General features: G+C 42.4%; 1 protein-coding gene across 1 annotated transcript in view; it reads left to right on the top strand.

Annotated features, from left to right (window-relative positions):
* Positions 1–1538, top strand: part of PDGFB (platelet derived growth factor subunit B) — a 30081-nt gene extending 28543 nt beyond the window's left edge. Inside the window, exon 7 of the mRNA XM_073592543.1 lies at positions 1088–1538. The gene's annotated coding sequence lies outside the window, so the exon portion shown is untranslated. The remainder of the gene's footprint in view (positions 1–1087) is intronic.
* Positions 1539–12082: the final 10544 nt, after the last annotated feature.

Below are 12082 nucleotides of genomic sequence, written 5' to 3'. Positions count from 1 at the left end.
CAAATTTGAAAACATAAAGTATATTGAAGCATGCCTGTCCTTAGATTAGGTGGCTGTATTATTATTTTAGGCATTTTTTTCTTGGTGATCGTTCCAGTAACACAATTATAATCTTAGGATGATAGTCCTCACCCACAGTACAATAAATATGGAGAAGCAGCATTGCAACCCTAGGTTGCTCCTTTGATTTGGAGTACAAACACATCCCCCTCTTTTCATCCCCATTATTAAGGGGTATGTGCAGTAGCAGCCACTCCATTAGGGGCGTCGACCCCCCCTAATCCATGCGCCTGGCCCCTAATCTACATGTAGGGTGCCAGACGCATGGATTTCAATGGGTTTTCTTTTTTTTTCTTTTTTTTAAGAGCATGATTAGAGCCTGAGGCTCTAATTGGCTTCAAAAAGGGTGTGTGACAATAGTAAATTAATATTCGCTATTGTCTTTCTGCTTCTCCTTCCGGCCAATCAGGAAGTGGGTCTTAAGACCTGATTGGCCGAGAGGAGAAGCATTCGTATTGGCTGGCCGGGAGAAGAAGCAGAGGGGAAGCCGCCCAGGGGGAAGCCACCGACGCTGCCCGTGACCTGAGTGGGATAAATGCGAGGGGGGGTTTGTTCACCGAGCGACGGGGGGTTTTACCGACCGCACGGGGGGGGTTTGGGTGATTTGTTTGCCGAACCCCCCCCCCCCTTCCAAAATGGAGCACCAGCTCCTACTGGGTATGTGTATTGTTATTTACAGAAGATAGTTGGAAATGCTGTTGTTTGAGATTTCAGTTCAGTACACGGGAGGCTATTATGATACAAGGTTTCTGAAAGAATCAACAGGTACTTTTTGTACTTGCAGAAAATGTATGTAGCCTAAAAAAGAAAACAAATGCAGCCACCACATCTAAGGATCTGCAATATATTACATTTTTGGGTTTAGCTATACTTTAATATTTAATGTTTTCTTGAGTTTCACTCGTTCACATAAATTTTAGCCAAATGTTCTCCAAGTGGTAGCATATCAACGTGAAGAAAACGGTTTATATTGGCAAGTCTGCTGTATAACTTCATAGTCACTGACATTTCCTTCCTTATTTTACAGGATAACTAAAGAATACATTTGGCCCCCATGGGGTCCTCCGGTTCACTTATGACTTCATATTTTTTAAATGCCGGACTTGACACTGGTGCTTTGTAAAAGACAATTTTCAAATAAGAAGAGACTATATTTTATCTCTACCTGCTACCCCAGACTGGATATTTCTCCTAACAAGAGATTCACTGAAGTACATTTCATTATTTGCAGCAAGATTAAAACCACTAACTGCCAGTTTCCCCCGCCAATTTAAGTGGCTGAATGTTTTTTGGGGTGGTGGGAGGGATAGGGAAGCTCAAAATTCTTTTGAAACCACCGAATGTATATAGACACCTTATTTAATGTACTTTATTTTGTATTTTTTTATATAAATATATGCATATTTTTATAAAATTGTGTTTTCTTTGCTCAGATTGCACGAGGCAGGACAGAGACTGGAAAATGGGATTGGGACTGACTTCCTTGTAACCTCCCCCCCCCCCCCCCCCCCCCCCCCCCCCCCCCCCCGCCTTGTATTTTTACCAGGTCATATACACTGAAAGGTCATAAGCTGTACGTGCTATGCGTGTTACTGTTCTAAGCTAATGGGCCGTATCAGGGAAAACAAACAGTGGATAACAATTGCCGTGACTGTAACTTCAGGCCTACTAGTAGTTGTAGTTCAACCAAACAGCAGATACAACTGTGCAATGTTGATGCTGTTATATAATACAAGAAGTGGTTATAGAATGTATCCCTACAAACTGACTTAATGCTTTTTTTTTTTTTTTTTTTTTCTTACTGTTATCAAATCTTTCCCAGTGATCTGTGCCACTTGTACGATTTCTTGACACACTTGGGTGGTTCATTGATGCATTTAAGTTTACTCCAGCCATGTAAACCTGTCCTGCTTTCTACTCTTTTCAGGCTAAGAAGATTCAGTTTTTTGCACCCCAGAAAACTATGCACAGGGCCTAGTATGATGATGCATGACAAACCTCAAAATTTCCACTCGCCTGCTTGCATTAGGTGAGTGGAAATGAGCTGAGGGCAAGTGTGGAGCCGCATCGGAGGAAAGGGGGGGTGCCACCGGGCAGGTGGGATTGAACGGTAGCCGATTCTCCTCCCCGCCTCCACCCCCTGTCATTCTCTTAGCAGAGCCTGGCATACAGGGAGAGTCGGCAAAGAACTAGATGAGGTGGGGGCGGGGCAGGGAGGGGGGTTTGGGCAGGTGCTGCCAAAGTTTACTTTTCCTATTAACAAGCTGGTGATTGGTTGCTCAGACCTTCTAGCAACCAATCACCAGCTTGTTAATAGGAAAAGTTAACTTTGGCAGCTCCCACTCCCCTGTCCAGTGCTATGCTCCACTGTAAGTCTCTCTGTATCCTAAATCAGTGAAAGTGTCATTCGTTGGTTTTAATTTTTTTAATGCTATATTTAATATAGCATCAAAATATTTACTTAACAAGGCAGTAATGATGTGTACAGTGCCTATAGAAGCCAATCATATTTTATCCTTATTTTATTTATCACAGTGAGATCAATGAAATATGCTTTATGTTACTATTGTTAAAGATGTTGGTGTTAATATTTATTTTTGTAACTTAATTCTGCATAAAACATTTAACAGTGTAAATTCATGAGATAATTTACAAGGGCATGTTGTGTAGCAGGGGCATGTCAGGACAAGTCAGATCATTGGAGGAGAGCTCACTGAGTTCCCAGCAAAGCTAGGAAACTGACCACAGTGTGCTTTCCTGCTTAGTGTCGTCAGTTTTTCATAGGAAAGCAAGGGGACTTGCAGGAATGCCAGGGATTTCACATAAAGGAAGCAATACAAAGAGAACTGGAGACTTTCTCATACAAGTATAAGGCACATATCAGGAATATGAAGTGTTGTGTTACAAATGCTTTAAGGCCTGGCTAGTAGCTCAGGACTTGAAATTTTGAGCCCAGATGTATGACATAATTTGGACTTACTCCACTCCACTTCACATGGATTTAGCAGCCAGTAGGGGATCACAAGACGTCTTGACACATATGACATTATCTATCACTAGCAGTTGCTGAGATTTTCTAAATATCAGCTGGTAGTATGTAAACTTTTAGAAGAACCATGCCTTCATCATACTAGTACAGTTGGGAAGTGGAGGTGTTTCAAAACTCACTATGGCACCAGAATACATGGGTCCCATCTTTAGAGCATGTGTCTGTCTATCAAGTCTGGGCTTGTCAGGTTTGCACATCTGGAGTACAACTTAAACCCCTTTGTGAAAAACCACCTCTCAATCTTCAATTCCTTTCTATTTGCACACAGCTCTGCCTGTCATTAAAAAAAAACTAAAATATTGTTCTATTATGTAAAGTAATTTATATGCAATATTTAAATTGTATGAAGAAGAACCCAACAAAAATTCTCAATTTGTATTAAAATGCAATCAAATCTACTGCTATGTATTATGTTTTAACTGGAAAGCTGTCATTTGTGGTCTTTGGTCTTAATACCGCTTTAAACTATTGTCCTATTCTTTGAATTTTGGAAGAAAACTGGAGTTTTTTTGAGTTCAAGCTCAATATGGATAACAATCTGTTTCGAGATTACCTAAGAGCCTTTCTTGATGGTTTTAGAAGGACACATGCAGATATCAATATTAAGACACTTCTGAGATCATTTGGTATTCATTGCAGGTGTAGTTGACCTGCTTTAGCATTCTCATAGGCTCATATGAGGAACAGGCCCTTAACCTAGTCAGATAATTGAAGTGTTGCACATTATAAATACATTTGCAGTAATTGCGTAACAATCTTAAAATACAGGGGGTTTGCAACAGAGCACAGAATTTAACTTGTGTTACAAAATATCTTGGGACTCGTAAGTAATTTAGGTAGCAGGGCAGCAATTGGTGGTGTAGTTAATGCTGTTGGGCGGTGGTCAGCAGTTGGCACGGTTTTAGCAACATACTTACCGTTGTTTTCCTCCCCTGATAGCACAGTGGCTTTGTAAAGCAGGCAACAGCAGTGTTGGACAGAGTAACAGGGGGTAGCCACAGTGCTGTTTCAAGCAAAGAGTCATTGTGGCTTCCAGTGAGTGAAAAAAGTTAAATAGGAATGGTTTAACTGCAATAACTGGTTTTAGCACAGGAGAGGAGAAACACTTTGAGCAAAATGTTTTGATTCCAAAAATTTCTTTCAGTTTTTCAGTATCAGAAAAGCTGCCCCAACCTGCAATCCACTGTTAGTGTTCACATATTACAAGCATATATATATATTTAAAGAGGACAACAGGTCCACAAAGAAATCTTCAGAGAGGATCAGCCGGTCAATTATAAACAGCTTTATTGAAAATACAAAATAGTTTGATAAAAAGTGGGTATACCTCCGACATAACACAAATTAAAATGACAATGATGTCATACTGAATAAATTGCAGCTACAGACACACTCAAGGCATACAACACACGTTCATCCAACCCAGAAAGCAGTTCCAACAGCACTAGTGCAGAAGACTGCAGATTGATTACGGTGCAAGGCTGGCTAAGATAATTGATTTCTGTGATTGGTCAGTCTATAGTTCCATGCATGATGTATAGCCAGACACAGTAATTAAAAGCTGGATATGTATGGATGGCAAGACCCACTGGATCAGAGTCCGTCAGTGGTGCATATGTATGAGTAAGTAAGCAAGTCCTAGTAAGCAAGGCAGAATGATATCTGTGCACCGATAAACTAAGGGCAGCTCTACAGCTGGTCTTGCGTATGGAGCTGATCTAGAGGGGGGTGCTGGAAGAGGAGGTACAGTGGGGAAAAAAATTAATAGACCTTAATCCTATAGAAAACTTATAGAAGGAGCTGAAACTTCGAGTTGCCAAGAGACAGCCAAGAAACCTTAAGGATTTAGAGAAGATCTGTAAAGAAGAGTGGACCAAAATCTCTCCTGAGATGTGTGCAGTGAAGTACTAGGAGGCCAGCAGTATATGGGTGAATGGGTGTCCTATGGACAGTATAACACAGTGAAAATCAGTGAGATCTCACCACTCCCCGACCACGCTAGGATACTTCTGTGCCTCATCTTCCAAGCACACTTTGTTCGTGCCTCCCCGCATGTGCAGTGTTTGCCCGCTGTGAAGTAGCATATATAGAGATATCTGCAGAGTCCTGTCTACAGATGGACCACACAGGTGTGATGACGCCGCGCTATGTGATGTTCTCTCTAATATCTCCAGCTGAGATGATGCTACAGTGACCTTTTGTTTTATATGTCACATATTACAAGCAACTGCTCTTATGTTACTGTCATAGACTGCACAGATTAACAAAAGATTGTCAGAGACTGCTCAGATGTAACAAAAGATTTTATAGACTGATCACATTAAAAAAAAAAAAAAAAAAAAATTATTCTAAAAATGCAGGTTGGTACCTTAAATACAAGTAAAACTGTAACCCCACATAAATAGCAATGGTAACCTGTATAAAACTGCAGAAACTGCAAATAAAAGACACTGAATAATACATTAGAGCAAGAAATATATTCAAGAAGATCACCCAAGTGCCATTTATGTAGCCAGAGGTTGTTTTGACTTCTTCTATCCTGTGGGTTCTAACGTTGTGAAATATTTTCCGTTATGGCTTTATCAGCTGGTCAGAGAACTTCCCCTGGTAAGTGGTTGGCATATTCTGTGGCATCCAATAGTGGGTATTGTAATACCACAAATGCTTTTTTTTTTTTTTAAGTACCGGTACTTTAATTGGAGGGAATGGCAGCTCCAGCAAATGTCTTTTTAACATGATTCAGTAGATTGGATTGATTATCCAGGTCACTGATTCTGCATAGTTTAAGACTTGAGCTGATGAGTCTTATGTGAACAGTGGTGCGAGCTCAGAGGGATTTAGATGCCTCACTGAACCACCAATTTGAGAAATACTTACCCCTCTTCTTCCCACTGAAGTGTGCCTGGGAAAGCAATATCCACTTATATCTTAGACCCCTTTCACACTAGGGCGCTTTGCAGGCGCTACAGCGCTAAAAATAGTGCCTGCAAAGCGCCCTGAAAGAGCCGCTGCTGTCTTTCACACTGGAGCGGTGCGCTGGCAGGACTCTAGAAAAAAGGCCAGCTAGCAGCATCGTTGGAGCGGTGAAGGAGCGGTGTATACACCGCTCCTTCACCGCTCCTGCCATTGAAATCAATGGGGCAGCACGGCTATACTGCCGGCATAGTGCTGCTGCAGCAGCGCTTTGCTATAGTTTTAACCCTTTCGTGGCTGGTTTTTAACCCTTTCTCGGCCGCTAGCGGGGGTAAAAGTGCCCCGCTAGAGGCCAAATAGCGCTGTGAAATTGATGGTAAAGCGCCGCTACAAATAGCGCCGCTTTACCGCCGACGCACCCACCGCCCCAGTGTGAAAGGGGCCTTATTGTGATTTCAGCACTGCATGCACGGATTAAGACTGTGGTATAAGGCTCCATTCGCACTAATGCGTTTTTTTATGCATTTTGCAGAAATGCAGGGAAATTTTTTAACATGGGTTCCTATGGAACATGTTCACATCAATGCATTTTTGTGCCTCTGCTTTTTTGGAAAGGGTCAGGGTGTTTTGCATGTAATAGACTTTAATAGACCCACATCCTAAACGCAAGTACCACGATTTTGACGCAATGTGCGTTTTGTGTTTTTTTTATGTTATTTTTTTAGCTGTACATTCACTGTATATAACCGGTTGCTAAGGAGGGGGCTGGGAAGCAGGCCGCCGCGTTCTTAACAACCGATGAGTCATCAGCTGTCAGCGGGCTTCCCTGCTGAATGTAAAAAAAATGATTACCGGCAAAAAAAAAATCGTGAAAAACAACAACATGGGGTCCCCCCCCCAGGTCCATACCAGGCCCTCACTCCAAAATGTAAAAAAAAATGGCGTGGGTCCCCCCCAAAATCCATACCAGACCCTTACCTGAGCATGCAGCCTGGCAGGTCAGGAAAGGGAGGGGGTGAGGCCACATGTTGGTGGGTGCTCTGTGTCTCCCACCCCCAAAGCAGCTTGCCTCCATGTTGATGGAGACAAGGGCCTTTTCCTGACAACCCTTTCCCAGTGGTTATCAGGGTCTTCGGCGGGGATCTTAAAGGAATCTGAAACCTCCTTTAACAAGGGGGCCGCCAGATCCCAGCCTCCCCCCATGTGAATGAGTATGGGGTACATTGTACCCCTACCCATTCACCACAAAAAAAGTAGTGTAGTGTGAAAAAAATACAGTAGACTGTTTTTGACAAGTCTTTTATTAAAAATATCTTCTTCCTCCGGTCTTCATCCATCTTCTCCCGCATCTTCCTCCTCCGGGCTTCCCCTTCACTCGCTTCTTCTGCTCTTCTTCTTTCTCCTGTCTTCTTTGTCCGGTGTTCTTTTTCCTCTGCTGCCACTCCCACTGACGACCCACCTCCAATGCTGCATCCTGCTGATCTGTCCATGCTGATGCAGAATGATGGCCGGGCGGTGGTTCGGTTATCCTGACTGGGCGTCATATGATGCCCTGTAGGATAACAGCCGCCGCGCGTGGCATCACGGCGATCGGTGGTGAGGTGTGTTAGTCTGACACACCGCTACACCGATCTCGGTAAAGAGCCTCTGGCGGAGGCTCTTTACCACGTGATCAACCATGTCCAATCACGGCTGATCACGATGTAAAAAGGAAGAGCCGGTGATCGGCTTTTCCTCACTCGCGTCTGACAGACACGAGTGGAGGAAAGCCGATCGGCAGCTCTCCTAACAGGGGGGGTCTGTGCTGATTGGTTATCAGTGCATCCCCCCTTCGGATGCCCACACTAGACCACCAGGGAAGCCGCTAGGACCACCAGGGAAGCCCCCAGCATGTGGATTGCCAGGTACATCCCCCATGGCCATCCACATGTGAAAATCAATGCCCAACATATGCCAATCAGTGCCCACAAATGGGCACTGACTGGCACCTCTATGGCACAATAAAAATTAGTGATGCCCAGCAATGCCACCCATCAGTGCCGTCCATCAGTGCCACCTATCAGTGCCCATCCGTGCCACCCATCAGTGCCACCCATAAGTACCCATCAGTGCTGCCTATGAGTGCCCATCAGTGCCGCATACCAGTGCCACCTATCAGTGCCCATCAGTGGCACCTATCAGTGCCGCCTATCAGTGCCCATCAACAGTGCCACCTCATCAGTGCCACTTCATTGGTGCCCATCAGTGCTGCCTTATCAGTGTCCATCAATGCAGCCATATCAGTGCCCGTCATTGAAGAAGAAAACTTACTTATTTATAAACAATTTTAACAGAAACAAAGAAAAACGTTTTTTTTTTAGATCTTTTTTTATTTGTTGCGCAAAAAATAAAAATCGCAGAGGTGATCAAATACCACCAAAAGAAAGCTCTGTTTGTGGGAACAAAATGATAAAAAATTTGTTTGGGTACAGTGTAGCATGACCGCGCAATTATCATTCAATTTGCGACAGCGCTGAAAGCTGAAAATTGGCTCGGGCAGGAAGGTGTATAAGTGCCTGGTATTGAAGTGGTTAAGATGGAAAAAGTTTCAGTGCTGAAAGGTGAATGGACAAAAAGACATTCTGTGACCTAGGTGTCACATTAGTGCCCTCTGACCTTTGGAACTTAACACATCCCTAATATCCCAGATTTTAGGATGGGATAGTTCACAAACTGGTGACTGAACATATTGCTTGGGGTGGAGCCCTTGTTGAGAAACTTCATATATTGATGAAAACAAAAAACAGTAGCTTGTATTGGCAAATAGATCAAAACATTTTGAAGGTTTGTGTACTGAATGCAAGGCGTTTATTTTATTTTTATTTTTTTTACTGGAATATCTAGTCTGGAGCTGAGAAAATGTTACCAAGATCTCCATGTATGATGTATGTATTTGGGTTTGCAGCTTATGTAAATAATTGTACCTTTTTTTCAGTGATTGATAATTGTAACAATTCTGTTTGGAGAAAAGACAACCCTAGACATAAATTTTATTAGATGATAACTTCTGTAGAGCTCTGAATTTGCTGGCTGATCTCTGGAGGAACCATTTGGTTAAAACAAACCTGCTACAGTTGCTGTTGTTCCCCCATAAAATAGCGGCATTTGCCCAACAGGGTGTTTCTGTTACATTAACCCGCCAACTGATCCTTTGGGTGGCTGGAAGGTACAAGCACATCTGACCACCCTTGCAGACCTATAGGTAGCCTAAGGCAATCAATGCTCTACCATTTTATTATCTCTTATTGTGATCAGTTTAAGCATGATGCAACAAAGGATTTCTGAGCTACTTTGAAATTCTGCTACCATCTGAATTCTTGAATGTGTACGGAGGGGTGCCTGGTACAAAAGTTCATCTTACTTAACTTTTTGAAACATTTAATGGTTATCACTTGCCATCTGGGCCAATTCTGCCATTTTGTCTCACATATGTAAAAATCTGTGTTTTTTTGCTAGAAAATTACTTATACACACGACCGGACTTTACGGCATACTTGGTCCGGCGAACCGGAGTCCGTCGAACAATTCAATCATGTGTGGGCTCCAGAGGACTTTTTTTCCCCAAAAGTTTGACGGACCTAGAAATGAAACATGTTTCAAATCTTTTTGACGGACTCGAGTCCGGTCGAAAAGTCCGCTCGTTTGTAAGCTAGTCCGATGGACAAAAACCGACGCTAGGGCAGCTATTGGCTACTGGCTATGAACTTCCTTGTTTTAGTCCGGTCATACATCATCACGTACGAATTCGTCGGACTTTGGTTGATCGTGTGTAGGCAAGTCCGTTCATTTGGAAAGTCCGTCGTAAAGTCCGTCGTAAAGTCTGTCAAAGTCCGCAGGACAAAGTATGCCATAAAGTCTGGTCGTGTGTACGCGGCATTAGAACCCCCAAACATTATACATTTTTTAGCAGAGACCCAAAGGAATAAAATTGTGGTCATTGTAATTTTTTATGTCACACAATATTTGCACAGCATTTTGTCAACTCAATCTTTTTTGGAAGAAAAAACACTTTCATGAATTAAAAAAAAACAAAACAAAAAAAGTACTCAAGTTAGCCCAATTTTTTGTATAATGTGAAAGATGATGTTATGCCGAGTGAATAGATACCTAACATGTTACACTTAAAAATTGCGCATACTCGTGGAATGGTGCCAAACTTCAGTACTTAAAAATCTCCAGAGGCTACGATTTAAAATTTGTTACAGGTTACCAGTTTAGAGTTACAGAGGAGGTCTTCTGCTAGAATTCTTGCTCTCGCTCCAACGTTTGGAGTGATACCTCACATGTGGTCTGACCGCCTTTTACATATGTGGGCGTGGACTACTTATGCATTCGCGTTGCGTTGTGAGCACTGGGGGATGGGGGCGCTTTAAGTTTTTTTTATTATTTTTTTTTATTTTATTTTTTTTTTACACTTTTCCTTTCATTTTTTATCATATTTATTTCTATTACAAGGAATGTACACATACCTTGTAATAGGAATAGCACATAACAGGTCCTTGTTACAGAGAGATCTGGGGTCTATAAGTCTCCAGATCTCTCCTCGATGCTGGAAAGCCTGAGATAAAAAAACAAAACAAAAAAAACTAACTCAAGCTCTCCAGCAAAAAAAAAGGCAGGGTTTACATTATGGCATCACTTCTGGCCTCCGAGGGTCATAGAGCTGGCCAGGACCATATGGTCCCTGGCCAGCTCTGTGGTAAACAGTCCCCACCGACAGTTCAATTCCCCGGCTCGCCAATCGCACGGGTGAGCCGGGAGAAGCACCAGAGGGCGGCGGGGCAGGCATCATTCAGATATCTCCACTTAAAGTCTAGGACATCATATGATGGCCTTCTGGTGGGAAGTGGTTAAGAGCATCAAATACAGTCAATGTGTTTTGGGGTGAAAAGCCGCCCCCTTCTTTAGGGCTTGAGCAGTCGGTAATAAAAGCATTACATAATGCACTAAGGGACCTGTGTTAAGGTTTGATAAAGGTTAATGTTTCCTGATAGCACTAAAGCAGCTGGTTAAGTAGTGCAACCGATTGAAGGCACACAGCTAAATATTAACATGGGCAAATCTTTTTTTTTTACAAGAAAACATGGGCAAATCTTTAATCTTTTATCAGTAAGGATCAGAGATCTGCACATTTATGATGGCAATAAGAAAAATATTGAAGTAACTTGTTTAAAAAAACAAACAAGGAATGATCCATTGAATGGTTATTGTAAATAGCATGTTTGGTATCCCGCTGACAGGTGGAATACATAAAATGTGAATGCATGTAAACAGAAAATGACCACAACTATTCCTTTATGTCGGTGTCCCACTAGATGCTCTATTATATTTGTCCTTTATTGCATGATTTTATGATGTATCTAAAACTCATGTGTGTGGATAACTTAATACACCCCAATATACTGACAAATATTTTCCTCTCCACTTCTGTAAAAAAGAATTACTCTACTTTTCCTAAGAAGGAGCTTGCCTCTCCCCTGACTTATGATGGAAGACAGCAGCTGCACAGATAACCCCACGCTGGAGGAAGGATCAGGTAGCTGCCATATCCCTTGGAAAGTGAGAAGGGATTTTATAGATGGCAAAGAACTTGGGAAAGGCTGGGAGCAGCTGCTTCTGAAACTTAGGAGCCCTGCCAAGAAATAGGGTGGGATAGCTTCACCTGCCCCTCCTACGGAGACTGTAAGGTCAGGCTTGAGGTGAGCAGACAGCAATATATGTGCTTCCAGGGTCTACGATTAACCCTTTCACTGACCAGTGCTAATCCTGCATTTTACTCAGTTTAACGTTGGTCATACACATACAGATTTCCTTCGCTCAACCTGCATGCTGAATGAAAGAAATCTTAACAGATTCCTCCATCCGTGTTAACAGCGCAAATGGACGAGTTTCCTGCTGCAGCTAGTGCATTCTGACAGCCTTCCCTATAAAGTGTATTTACACCCGTGCAAATAATTCAAAAAAAAAAAAAATTCAATTCAATGTCCCAATAAATTAGAAACAAATAAAGAAGAGCTGCTT

This window comes from Aquarana catesbeiana, linkage group LG07 (assembly GCF_042186555.1).
Source record: "Aquarana catesbeiana isolate 2022-GZ linkage group LG07, ASM4218655v1, whole genome shotgun sequence".
Lineage (NCBI taxonomy): Eukaryota > Metazoa > Chordata > Amphibia > Anura > Ranidae > Aquarana > Aquarana catesbeiana.
Note: the sequence above shows the minus strand (reverse complement) of the source record. Positions and strands in the feature narration are given on the sequence as shown.